This window comes from Solea senegalensis, linkage group LG4, assembly GCF_019176455.1.
Source record: "Solea senegalensis isolate Sse05_10M linkage group LG4, IFAPA_SoseM_1, whole genome shotgun sequence".
NCBI classification, from domain to species: Eukaryota; Metazoa; Chordata; class Actinopteri; order Pleuronectiformes; family Soleidae; genus Solea; species Solea senegalensis.
Genome location: NC_058024.1, coordinates 10,264,803 through 10,279,001, shown reverse-complemented (window position 1 = coordinate 10,279,001; position 14,199 = coordinate 10,264,803). Strand labels below are relative to the sequence as shown.

General features: G+C 41.9%; 1 long non-coding RNA gene across 2 annotated transcripts in view; it reads left to right on the top strand.

Moving 5' to 3' along the window:
• The window catches only part of LOC122767627, a 34,688-nt gene that overhangs the window by 8,823 nt on the left and 11,666 nt on the right, over positions 1 to 14,199 (top strand). The window contains exon 8 of one of the 2 annotated variants that reach the window (XR_006360230.1): positions 9,188 to 9,277. The exons of the other annotated variant lie outside the window; for it this stretch is intronic. This is a non-coding gene — a long non-coding RNA (uncharacterized LOC122767627). The remainder of the gene's footprint in view (positions 1 to 9,187; positions 9,278 to 14,199) is intronic. 2 annotated transcript variants of the gene reach the window in all.

The following is a 14,199-nucleotide window of genomic DNA, read 5'->3' as shown; positions in this document are numbered from 1 at the left end:
ATTAATCGAGTAATCGTTTGGTCCATAAAATGTTGATCAGTGTTTCTAAAACCTGGAAATGATGATGTTATCAAATGTCTTCTTTTGTCCACAAGCCAAAATTTAATTTGTTATATGGAGCAAAGAAAACCAAGAGATATTCACATTTTAGAAGCTAGAAAATGTATTTATTTAAAAACACCCTAAATCTGATTAACTGATTATCAAAATAGTTGACAATTTACTTAATAATCAAATAATATATTGTTTCAGCCCTAAATGAAATCCTACATTGCTTTACCTAAATTGCTTATCTCCAATGTGCATTTTGTGTCTGTACTGCATTGCACTTATATAAAAAGAATGTATAGACTAAATATTAAATACACTTTACAAAAAAACGTAAACTTTTGGATGAAAACATTTTAGTGACTTAACAGCATTAACTAATAATTATCAGAGAGTTAATTAAGAATAATCACCATACATATTGTTACACAATGGCAGGGTAAACACATAGTGAAAATACAAAAGCAAATCTAGGGTATAATCCTAATCTTTAAGGCAAAACAGTAGCCACCAGTTAAGAAATACTGGTTAGAAAAAACTAATCAAGGGGGACGCAGTGTTAATATAGTGATGCAATAAATGAACCTGTGATAGACTAGCAGGTCAAATGATGTCATGGACAGACTGGGATTATTCAGACCTGTATTTAGCACAATCCACACCTTATCCCAATCTCTCAGGATTAATGGAACTGCTACGTTTGAACAGGTTCTTTGTATTTATTATAGATTTATTTAGCGTGTTGAGTTTTAGTTATTCAAAGACAGACACGAGTCAGTGTTGCCAAAGCTGTTTGCTCTAGTAATAGCACGGTTCTCACACTGTGGTACATGTACCACCAGTGGTACACAAGCTTCCACTGGTGGTACACGGAGGAAAATCAGAAATACTGGTTTACTGTATATACTCTACCAGTGTATGTGATTGGAGTGGAGCTGAGGAGTTTTGTGTGCAGACAAATATTATAATGATATTTATAATAAAATATAATAATTCATTCAATAATAATAATAATTAGAGTCACCTTATCTTTTGCTCCATCTTAATCTGATTTCACTATAGCAGTGTGTGACGTGTATGTAAGGAGGATGATGAGAGAGCAAATGATCTTATTGGGAATAAATTTGCCTCCAGTGAAAAGTCTGTAGCTGACTTTTTTCGTCTTATTTACACCGCTGTATTTTAACGTTGGTGATAATAATGTTACTTTGAGAACTCAGTATTTTCTCAGGTGGTTCTTGGTACAAAAAGTTTGAGAACCTCCGCTCTAGTACATTTATTCTGCCACTTTGTGTTTTTAGAGTTTTATGTATGGATTTCTTGGAGTTTATGATGTTCGCACGTACACTGTGGAAAGCACCGGTTTCCTCCCCTGACAGGTGTTCACATACCAGGACGAGCGAAATAAAGAAAGATGGTGTGGAGTTGAGCTACACACCCACAGAGTGAATGTGAGTGACAGACAGAGGCAAATACAGGGATAAAGAGAGTGTTTGAAAAAAAAAGGAACGAAAGAGCAAGTGAGAGCAACAGTAAACAGTCAAATGATCGATGCATTGCCTGACGTGACTCAGCTCTTGGTTGCCGGCCAGGATTTCCATGACTGGCGAGCTGCCTGCACGACGAAGACAAACGACCCAGCAATGAAGGAAAATGAGGATTTTATCACCCATTTCCCTCTCACACTGTTGCTGGCCCACACTGCACTGCTATGCTTGTGTGTGTGTGTGTGTGTTTTTCTGCACTGGGAAGTTAACCAAATGTGGATTACACTTTCCTGTCAGGCTGGCTTATGGTTGAACGTTGGCCCAAGGGTGCAGTTTAGAGAGATCTCTCACTCAGTCAGAGACTTGTGGAGAATTGCCCAAGGTCTGGAGCGTCTAGTATATGTTACCTGTGATCCTGTGTGTGTGTGTGTGTGTGTAAGGGAGTCTGTTTAAAAGGACATTTATCTCATCCTCAGATATAATTACACTGCCCCGGGGTGGAGGACAGTTATCCAGAATGCCCCCCTTTTTTGTCAGACCCCTCTGTCCCTTCGCTTCAACCTCTCTGTTTCTATCTTTACCTGCCCTTTTTATTTCTGCCAATCCAAGGCTGCCATCGTCAGAAGTCCTTGTGGATTTAGGTTATTCCCAGAGAATGGATACTTTCCTTGGGACATCCGTGCTTAGCTCACTCCAGCTGGGGTAAACACCCGTGCAGCCTGGAGGTCCACCTCGAGGAAATCACTCCTCACCCCCCACTTCATCCAAAAATATTAATCTTCCCCAAATCTCCTCAAAAATAAATAACAATTCTTTGAGGATTTTTGAAGAGGAGTGATCAGATTAGATGGAGGGTTATGAAAAATGTTGGTGATTCCTTTAATCTTTTAATCTTCACTCTGTAAAGTAATAGCTCCGACTGCTGCTGGAGCTGACGAACAAACGAGCGAGCGCTCGTGTAATGATAATAACTGCGTTCCCACAGACCTGACAGGAATTCACTGCCTGGGGAGAAGAAATGTAATATCAGCGCTTCCTGTTTGTGAATCCCTCGCCCCCTGTGGGCTGTGGGGTAATGACACCTGCCAACAACTCTCACTTTTTCACTCTCAGGGCAAGATGAGAGCAAAACAGTTTGTTCTGGAGGAGAGAACCTGATTGAGGAGGCTGTGGAAGGGATTGGAGGTTCCACACCTCAACCTCAACAGTCAGTTTTATCACACAGCATATGTTACAGAGTTTATATTGTATGTTATTCCATTTGCCGTGATGTAGTATTCATGCTGTATATTTTGAGGGAAGTGTGGCTTCAGGGCATCTTCTCCTCGAGCAGAGATTCTCAGACTTTTTATACCAAGCACAACCTGAGAAAATATTGAGCTCTTGAAGGTTCACCATTGCCGAGCAACATCAGCTATGGACTTTTCACAGGAGGCAGATTTATTCCCAATAAGATCATTTGCCCTCTCATCATCCTCCTCTTCCTCACATATACTGCACACACTGGTATAGTGCAATTAGATAAAGATGGAGCGAGAGATAAGGTGACTCTGAAGGCGTTTCCGTCATGGTACAGTTTGGTTTGGTACAGTATGGTCCGGTTTGTGCCTGATGTGTTTGTGCTCGTACCAGTGCAGCAACAACATCGAATGCGACACAACAGACAACATCCAGCAGCTCATTTGTTCCTGCTCGGTTTGTGGCTGTTTCAATGCCCACCGTCTATTTTCGAAGTGACGCTTTTCTGTCGCCCAATCAGCTGACTGTCGTGGGTCTAGCTCCACCCATACCGTACCCAAGTGTAGGGTTCCAAAGAAATGGAACAGTTGGGGTCGTTTATTTTGGTACTATTCCTAATGGAAATGCAAAAAAATACATGGAGTACCGTTCCACTCGATGGAAACATGCCATAATTATAATAATTAAAAATGTTTTGTTCATTTTCTACGCACTCCTGCCAAACTTCCTCAGTTCCACTCTGATCACATACCCTGGTATATACAACAGAGCAGTATTTCTGATTTTCCTCCAAGTGGAAGCTTGCGTACCAGTGGTGGTACATGCACCACAGTTTGAGTTTCTAAGACCTAAAACTAGGGAGTGAGACGATTAACTCCTCATGAAAATGTCTGCTGACGTCATATGTTTTTTTAGTGGCGATTGAATATTTTCTTATTCTGTGGTTCATGTGAGAAGGAACCTGGAAGACTACATCCATTTTTTTTATATATACTGCCCACATATGTCTGACCAGTACATGTTCTGTTCCTGTTCAGATTTAAAACAGCGACAGATATAGAAGAAAACTCATCTCCTGCTCATTATGAATAAAAATACACAAAGCAGAGTCAGGAAACGTCTGCACCAGTGTTGCTGTGCATGGTTACACACATGCAAGTTTGGACACAGACACCACTGCTCTGAGCTGTACCGTAATGAATGTCAGAGCCTGGACTCGCCAAAGCTCTTTATGACTTAGCCTCAAATAAAGGAGAGGGGGGGGAAAAAGGCACTAAAAAGTTATTAATTTGTTGTGCCACACAATGTGTCTGTTGATGGAATGGTTGAAGGATTTCTCGAGCCACAAGGCATCATTTTATTAGCGCGCTGTATAGAGAAATCGCTTTTAGTAGGGCCTTTCTGTTCTCCACTGTCTTCACAAGTGTGCAGCTGTCTTCAGCCTTGCTCAAGGGCATAATAACCATGTGTCGATGCCACACACACGCACACACACACACACACACACACACGCATACGTGCAGTGTTATCTTCAGAGTCACAAGTTAGTGTTTTTCTAAATTGAGCCATGTGGAAGCCTTCTGTTACAAAGAAGTCACACATATTTGAGTGCAGGCCAGGCATTTATCTAATATAATGTGATTGTGCTGATGTGCCCTCGCTGTCCGGGGGCCACAGGTCAGGGAGGGCCACATGGTTTGGGGCCTGCTCCTCCCCTGGGTTCTGTCTTTACTCACAGAAGTGCTGGCCTTTGTTTGTTCAAATATCGTCTGTCAGCTGAGCCTCCTTTCCTCTTTCTCTTGACTTGTTGATTTCAAGACAGTAGAATTTATTGTTTCATGTTCACTGCAAACCTAAAACTGTAAGGCATAACTTTGAAATGTCAACAAATGTCTGCTTCTTACAAATTATTGTCAAATGAGTTCACACACACACACAATACTGAAGCCTATATCAGCTCCACACACTCTCTGTGTTTTTCAGGATGTGTTTAGATCTTATGTTGCCCAACAGCTTTCCCACACTTGTTTATTTCAAGATAGACGAAGGCAACAGCAACATTGCGAGAGTAAAGCAAGAAGGCTGTGAACCGAGTGCCAGTTTTTGACACTTTTGACAATTTTGATGAGATAAATGCTTCTTGTCACCTTTTGCCTCTGAGTTGCTGCTGTAAACACAAATGCTCCCTGAGTCAGGTCTGATAGACGTGGCATCCAGCTGTGATCTTCTGCTGCTGTAGCATCATCTGCATCAACATTCAACATGTTGTGTTATCAGAGACCTGAATTGCTTCTGAACTATTTTTCTTTTTTGCGACAATTTTGTGTGAACTCTAGTGATGGTAGTGAGTGAAAATCCCACTAGATCCACAGTTTCTGAAATACTCGCCTGGCACCAACAACCATGTGCGGCATGGTTGTTGGTGAAAGTCACTTAAATCCCCTTTCTTCCTCATTCTGATGTTGACCATTTCTACAGGCCCCAATGAAGTGAATTGAGCTGCAGCCATGTGGTTAGATAGTTACGTATGCAGTTGAACAGGTGTACCTAATAAAGTGGCAGTATACAGTATATATGGACAAATGCTGACAGCACAGAAACACATCCTTGAGGGGCATTTTGGAGTTAGTCTATTTAAACCTGTGTGTGTGTGTGTGTGTGTGTGTGTGTGTGTGTGTAAAGTCCATCTGTATTTTTTTTTTCTTTCCCTTGGGCTCAGGTCTCCGTCAACCAAATAGGATTTAGTTTTCCTCGCTATACCACTCCTTTATCATTCTACCTTTTCACCTTCCCTCCTCCTGACCTTTTTCCCACATTCCCCGTCTTTCCCCAACCCCTTTTCTTCCACTTCCATCCCTTTCCGTTATCTCCACCCTGCCCCCATCTCCTACAGGGGAGTCCATCTCTCTAGAGTAATGGCTCGTTCTGACCAAGTGCTGCGACTCTTTCAACCACAAACATCTCCTGAGTGACAGACTGAGAGGGGAGAAAATATCGGTCGGATTGCTGCTCAAGATTGGCCGGGGGGGGTGAGACGGAGCAGTCAATCTCTGCTGCCGGAGAGTTTAAATATTCCTCCTAGAGTTAGCGTTACAGTGACAGCACTGCGAGACAAGAGTCTCAACTTCAATAGCAATTTCCTTCTGCAGCAATAGCTCCGGCGAGGGGCAAAGGAAATGTGTCCTTGTGTGGAAATAAGTGTGGGCATATGTTGCTAACACATGACATATGAGGTCCATCCTGAGCTTGTTCCTCGCTTTAATGTCACTCATTTACTGCGTCTAAACAGACCCATGCACTGACTCATCAGATAAACCATCCTCCCATATTCCTTTCTCTCTGTCACTCTCCCCTGCTCCTCTCTGCCTCTTTACCTTCCCCCTCCCTGCTCTGGCTGCTCTCCCTGCTCTCCGTGTTCCTCTGCTTTGCTGCCGTGGTGGGTTCAGTTCTTGACAAGGCCCCACATCCTGCTCGTTGCTAAATGAATAATACATGCATGTTCCAGCAGCGCTGTTAGACAGAGAGAGCGAGCGAGGGAGGGAGAGAGACAAAGCGAGTGCATTAGAGCTGCAGCGCTCGCGCGTATGTGTGTGTGTGTGTGTGTACGTGCAATGACTGTTTGGTCTTGAAGTCCCTTATGGAAAAGCTACAGCTGCCACAAAAACTTTAGATTCAGTTTTTTAACAGCGTGTAAAAGAGGAGATGTGGGCTTTTGATCCATCCATCTTGTCAGATCCTGTGCTTTATTTAGGCCGTATCCACACTCAGGCAGAACTTTCCCTATATGAGCTTTTGCTTTTTTGGTTTGTAAGAAAAGTTTTCCATAAACACGGCATAGTTTCAAGAAATGTCTTCATACACATGAAAGTATATATGCCAGGCCTGCATGTGGCACAGAGTCAACTTCAGGACTCTCTAAACCGGTATCAGCCTCAGAGGTTAAATACCTGGTTCTTCCTAATTGTTAATGAGAGGTGAAACGTCTTCAACTCAACTCAAGCAAGTCCAGTCCCCCCCAGCTAACCACTGAAGACGATTATGACCTGAAATACAAAGACGAAGGAGAAGAGAGTTCCCTTTAACCCAGTAGAACGACAGATGACCTACTTCTTTTTTCTTTTCTTTTTTACAGCTCCCCTCATTCAGTTTTGATGGAGATCAAAGCAATTTGCCAGCAGCCTGTATGACATGCATGCATTATCAACCATGTCTGTGGCCTTTTGTTGTTCGCGGAGAAATATTGCTGAACAGAAAGATCAAAAGGGAAAAGCAAGGTCATCAGTGGCAAAAAAATGTTTTTAGTTTTTTTGGATGCAATAGGTACATTTGTACAAAAGATATACTGTACATGCACAACAACTGTAAATTACACATGTGCAACTGTGACGATTTCTCTTAACTCTCTCTCTCAAGACTTAAGACATTTCTGGTGGAACCATGACACGTTATCTCAAAGGACGCATGCAGATTCAAATAATTTTGCCTCACACTCTGAACTATTTTTGCTCATAGGAGGAAAATAGGGTAAATGAATGGGAGCAGCAGGAGGTCTCTGGGCTGAGGAAAGTGACAGCAAGTGAGAGCCCCGTTTGTTTGCAGGCGACATCTGTGGTTTCTGGAGATGGTGCTCAGCCTGAGGTGCAGTCTTAGCTGATACCAGTGGTCCAGTAGAATGGAGGTTCTGGCACCTTAGCCAGAACTTTGCTGATTGATGCACCATGACTTCACACCTCTCACACTGACAGGCAGCCCAGGAATCTGTCTGAGCTAGATTCACACAACCTGACACAGGCACCTTGTTTCTAGGCAGAGTAGAGTCTGTGTGAGGGCAACACTGTTAACCTTGACACTCACTGCACATGACCCAGATGTAGGACTGCTGTTAGTAAAATAACAGCATAATAACCTCTAAACAACAAGCACTCCATACATTTAATGAAGCATCTTTTTACGAAACTTGAACAACATGAAATTTCTTAAGAAAAACAAGTGCAATTTCCACAGCTATCTGCAACTGAAAAATGCAGTATTTCTCATGATGATTTCATTTTTTGACACCCCCAGACCAATGTAAACAAATGTAGGTTCGTCTTGGCTGCGAACACTTACAGGCCAGTTTCACACATCCAGTGCGAAAGACGCCTAAACACTATTCAGAAGAGAAAAGTAATTTTTACCACACGACATCTGTCATAGGATAAAGTGGTAGAAGATGGAAGGATGGACAGGCATCTGTCATATTAATGACCAATTTGCGTATCGCAATCATATCATGAGATGCCCTGTGATTCCCACCCCTAATCTCTGTGACAGTTACAGAGTCTTGACATACTAAGCTTGTTATTAAATTATAATATTATATTATAATTTTATATATCAGGCAGTACAGGCACCTTTTTTTTTAAACACTCAAGGTCAAATACAACAAAAGCAAACAATGAAATACTATAGGTACAAAAAGAAAAAGTGTAATTTGATATCTTTTCCTGTGAAAATATAGCAATGCTTTCTTGATGCGCTGCATAGTTTCACTGGCCTCTCTGTCTATATTAATGCGAGTGAGTCATAGCCAAAAAAATCTGCCATTTGATGTAAAATGTCGTCTCTCCCTTTGAAGTTATGTATGTGACGCTTAACGTGTCAGCAACTCCGCCAGGGGCATAAACAGTCACTCAGCTGTGAGATCACTTTCAAAACACTTCATTTAAACGTCTGTGGGAAAAAAAAAAAAAATCAGAACACTCTTCTTCTTCTGTGATTTTACAAACCACTGCTGCTGCTGCTGCTCCGACAATGGTGCTACTGAGGTAGGTTAGGATAAGGGGGAGGTACTCGGCACGTTTCCACCGAAATTACTCCGAGAATCACTTTTTAAACGATCGATTATTTCGAAGCCTCCAGAATTGCAATTTGGCTGACACCCTGTTCAGAGTTCACAATACAGGACAACGCCAGCTGTCGATCACTCGTGTCCATTCATATGTCCCATATTTTTTATTGTCTATTTTCCTGTAAATGAGAAGATGGTTGGAAAAGAGCTGAAACTAGTGATTGAGACTACATTAACTCTTCAGGAAATTGTTGACTGATGTTAGAAATCATGTGAGAAGTAAAGGCTCATTTTCCCAGTTCATTTTACAACCATCTGCATATCATATTGCACATATCTTGAACTTGCCATACACACAAGAGGCAGAGAGCTGCAGCACTCAACCTGGCCTTTTGAGTGTAGAAACGATTTAAATATGCAATGTTTGCGCTCTCATCCATGTGTGAAGTGGGTTTTAACAAAGAAAATGTTTTTATTTGTTTGCTGCTCCTTTAAAACACACGAGTATTTTTATCTTTAACATGCTGGTGCTACAAATAATTTATGTGTTTTTCACTCATTATGTGTTTGTGGTTTACTGCAGACCATGATGCAGCGGGGGCTGCAGTGTGAAAGCTGACAAATTTCGCCACCAAGCCAAAGCTGTAAAGAAAAAAGAAAGAAGGAAAAAAAAGTAAGGCTCTATTTGTATTTGAACTGGACAAACTTTGTTTCCATAGCAACTGTACTGGCAGCTTTTAAGAGACTGTGTGAGTATGTGTGCATATTTCATAGTGGCTGTCTTGGTGCAATGTGTCTCTTTATAGTGCAAGCATACAAAAATCACACACATGAAGAGAACAATTTCACCTAAATGGCACAGGATGCAGTGATGGACAAACAGGACATGTGCATGGGTTTGATGATAGTTGTCCTGGTTTTGACATGTTTCCACTCCATTACTGTGATGGTGCTGGTGCTCAGACTGATATTTGGAAAAAAAAAACACGAAACACTAGAGATTTCAGTGACTGTCAATTGGTGCTTTTTAATACACAGTTCCAGCACAACTCGGCTCTACTCGTTTTTGGGCTTTTTTTTTTGCTTTTCCATCAGCAATAGTACCTGGTACTTTTTTGGTACCTGCTCTGGTGAGGTGATACTAAAATGTGACATCGTCAGACTGCCGGCCACTGATTGGTCAGAGAGTGTCGTCACTGGAAGAGTCATGAGCGCGACACAAGAATCAAAGCCGAACTGTAGATCAGTTAAAAAGACTTAATATCATCAAACATGCATTAACTTCCAACATTTAGTAAGGACATTTCTAACATCTCGATATTTAACAGTGGAGTCTTGTGTATTTAGCGACCGTGAGCAGAATCACAACCCATTCAGCCGTATTTCAGTTCTGTTTCTGTGCTCTGGTCATGCAGGACCGATTATGTGAACTTATATTTTTAATTAACTGATTCTAATGATTCAATTACACTGAAAACAACTGCTTTACAAGTCACCAGTTTGTGTGTTTGTGTCGCGTATAAAACAATGACACGGCAGTTTCATTTAGCCATGCTATGATGACTCCGCCCACGTTGAAGAAGTACTATCGTAATGGAAAACCAAACCAAACCGAGTAGAGCCGAGCCGTGCCGTTCCGAGCCGAGCCGTGCTGGAACTGTATAGTGGAAAAGCGCCAAATGTTGCATAGTTGTTGAGTTTTTCAGAAAACTGCTGAACTACTGGGATTTTCCCACACAACCATCTCTGGGGTTTACAGAGAATGGTCTGAAAAAGAGAAAATATCCAGTCAGCGTCAGTTCTGTGGGTGAAAATGCCTCGTTGATGCCAGAGGTCAGTAGAGAACGACCACAGTGATTTGAGACGTTAGAAAGGTAACAGTAACTGCAATAAGCATTTGTTACAGCCAAGATATGAGAAATATTTTCAACAGTGGTGCCGCTGAGCTGACTCTATTATGAGTGATAAGTGATTAGCATTAGTGGCACATGGATATTAATGATCACATGAAATGTTAGCAGCGGTGTTCAATAATCTAGCAGCTGTGGTGCACTGCTGCTGAACAAATGTAGGGAAAAGTCTGAACCATCTCTGAACTCACAACATGTCGCACTAGAAGGCCACTGCTGTCAATGGTCCGTATTTATATACTTGTATAGTATTGATGCTTTACACTACAGTTTCTGCCATTCATTCATTTTATATCACACATCTGTCACACACATTCACACGCTGCCAACACAGCTGGGGCTTGCTCGGCATGTATTACTTTTGTATACACTGTACTTGGATGTGTGTGTGTGTGTGAACTTACAACCTTGGTTCTAGACCTGGGTCTCATGAGGAAACCTAATTTCTGAGGAACTGGTTATATTCAGAGCTAAGATAGGAATTGTGATTAGGTTAAAGTTAGGGTTAGGAATTTACTGGTTATGGCTAAGATTTAACACGGTTGGTGTAGTGGTTAGCACTCTTGCCTTTGCAGCAAGAAAACGCAGGTTCGAGCCCTGTTTGGAACAAGGGCCTTTCTGCATGGAGTTTGCATGTTCTCCCCTGTGTGTGTGGGTTTTCTCCAGGTTCTCCAGCTTCCTCCCACAACCCAAAACATGCAATATGGGGATTAGTTAAATTGTTCACTCTAAATTGACCATAGGTGTGAGAGTGAATGGTTGTTTGTCTCTATGTGTGGCCCTGCAATGGACTGGGTGTACCCTGCCTATCGCCCTATGTCAGCTGAAATTGGCACAGCACCCCCTGCGACCTTCTGGTGGAGGATACAGTGGTAGATAATGGATGGATGGATGGATGGCTAAGATTCAGGAGAGTGCTTTGGCGAGACTGTCCAAATGAATGAAAGTCAACGCAGTGTCCTAAGAAGAAGCTTTTGTGGGTGTGAGGACCAAACAACCTCTCAACCAAAGGGAGTGAGGACATCTTGGCTCACGTTCTTTCACCCATTAAAGGGTCTTTTTGAGGATTAAGACTTGGTTTTCAGGTTAGAATTGTGTTTAGCTTAGGTTTAGGCATTTTGGCTGTGATGGTTAAGGTTAGGGTAAGTGGCTAGGTAATGCAGTATGTCAGTGAGTGTATTCAAAATCATCAGAGGATGCACAGCAGAGACAGAACGACAGCGAGACTCTCCTGATTAACTACAGGGAAGACAGAAGCTTTAAGCTGAGAGCAGATGCTCCTACACAACCTGGCATGCTTCAGCTGGCACAGCAGCTCAGTACAAACACAAGTAGCATGACACAGTAGCACGTGAAGCCATACTGCCGCATGACAACCTGCTGCTCTTAAATATGCTTCAGCATAAATCACGGGCATGGCTGTAAAGCCCCGATACGTCCCTCTCATCTGCATCTCCTGCTCCGAGTACACCAACGTTGTAGTTTGATTCTTGCTCTCGCACACTAACCTGCACTCTTTAATTTATCTCAACATCCCAAGTGCCTCTTAATCGCTTCTCCTCTTTTCCCTGCTTCCTCCCTCTCACTTTCCTCCTCGCCGCCTCCTCTGCCCGGGAATCCATTGAGGATTCACTACAATAGAGTTGTAGACTGGATTAAGCAATACAATGTCTGATGGAGGGGGTGCAGTGCAGAGAAATCAATGGGCAGATGTGATTTCCTAAGCCGCTAAACATCCTCTGACATGCCGTCCAATTAGCTGTGTCAAACGGGGATATCTTCACCACGTGTACAAGGTCATTAGATAAGTGAATCTGCAGCGCCAGAGCTTTCTGAACATTTATTTGAATATGTGTGTGTGTGGAGACAAAAGGATGTATGAGATAGGAGCGTTTAACAATAAAGCTGTGTGTTGCTCCTTTGTCTTGATTACCTGTCTGCCTTGCTGAACAACATTGGGGGTTACACGACTCACAGCTTGTGACACTCTGTTTAGTACTGTGTGGAGAAGTGAATTGAGAAAAGACAATTATGTCATCATATTTGTGTCTCACATGGTGAGTAAATGCACTCTTGTTTTGTTTCGCTCCCACTGCTTTGCCATACTCATCTTTCTGCAGTCACAGGGACAGACAGACGCAGAGGAAAATAAATGACACGATGAAATGCAAAATAACCAGAGTAAGTCAAAGTAAATCTCCTCATATGATGGTGCATTATGGGTGCAGCTCATCATAACAGGGACGTACTTTGGTCTAATCAGATTAATTTTTACAACTTTCCTGAAGTGTAAATGTTGAGTTTTTCATCTTAGAGACCTAAAGAAATCTTAAACACTAAGCATATGAAGAAATACAATCTCACTGTTACCACTGCCATTGAAATTTGAATGATTTGCTCACCTAACTCTCTGGTGTTTCTGCAGAAAAATGACCACCAGAGGAAGTTAATATGCACTCCTCACATTAGACTTTAGGGGACATTTTTTTTCAATTTGGCCGAAATGGAATATAAAATATTTATACTGATGTTAGTTTTTGAGCATACAATCAGACGCAGCTTAATACCTTTCAATGGTAACTGAGCACCACAATAGATTTGGAAGAGATGGGTGAAGTGAGCGATATTTGGCTGTAACAAGCAACTTCTGATCTTAGAGTTCTTTTTTTTTACTTATTTGATCTAAATTTCACAATAACAAGCTACTGACTATCATCTGTGTTTGGTCTGCCTGCAGTGGTTCAGTGGAAGACCAATAAATTATACTGTGTTTCCACACCCTTATTGGTGCTGTTTTGCCAGCATTATTAGTCTGGAAGGCCGAGTCAGCAATTCCCGGCTATTATATTTCTCTTTTCTTTATGATTATTATTGTTGTATCATCGTCTTCTACCTTTTTTGTTCTGTTTTATTTAGCTTTTGGAGTTAATTTCTCCTTCTACAGTTTTTCAGCTGATTTATACAGACAGTATTTCTGTGAGTGACTTTGTTTCGTGGGTGATAGAGAGCAAACACTTCTATTTCCTGATCCAACAGACACCACTGAGCATCTTAATGTTAATTTTGACTCAGTTCTCTGTCCAGCTCAGTGATGCACAGCCACCGCTCAGTCTTCCACTGATTTTGTTTTGCTCTCCACTGTTTCCTGAGGGAAATACTTGGCTCCTAATTTGGCTTCACGACACAATATTAACCAGGTAGTTGCGAACCATTTCTTTACTCTACAGTGCTAGATGTGTACAGTTGATTTGTCAGATCTTGTTATTTTCCTCCTGAAAACTGCTGCCTGCTCCTGTAAATGACGCTGGGAGCTTTACGGAAATCAAAAATCCGAGCTGAAAGACACAAAAACCTTATGTAGCAATGAGTTTATTACAGATTTCTCTGTGGTTTTGTTACCTTCCATATTACAGGACATAAATGTTTCGAAGCATGACTTTAAAGCTGCAGTGTGTAACCTTTGTTGACATTATTACTTTGCCTCAGTTTGGTCTGTGTCAGCAGAAACAATTTATCATGAGTGTCCTTCATTTGGTTGAGCTCGGACTGAGGGAGCGTTTGCGTGTATACAGCAGCAGTGAAGCAGCGCCTGGGGCAAAACACATTGATCCCGACTCACTACTGAATGACTGGGTTCTTTGAGCAGGAGAATTCACTTCTGAAACTTTTCATGGGCTTTGTCTTT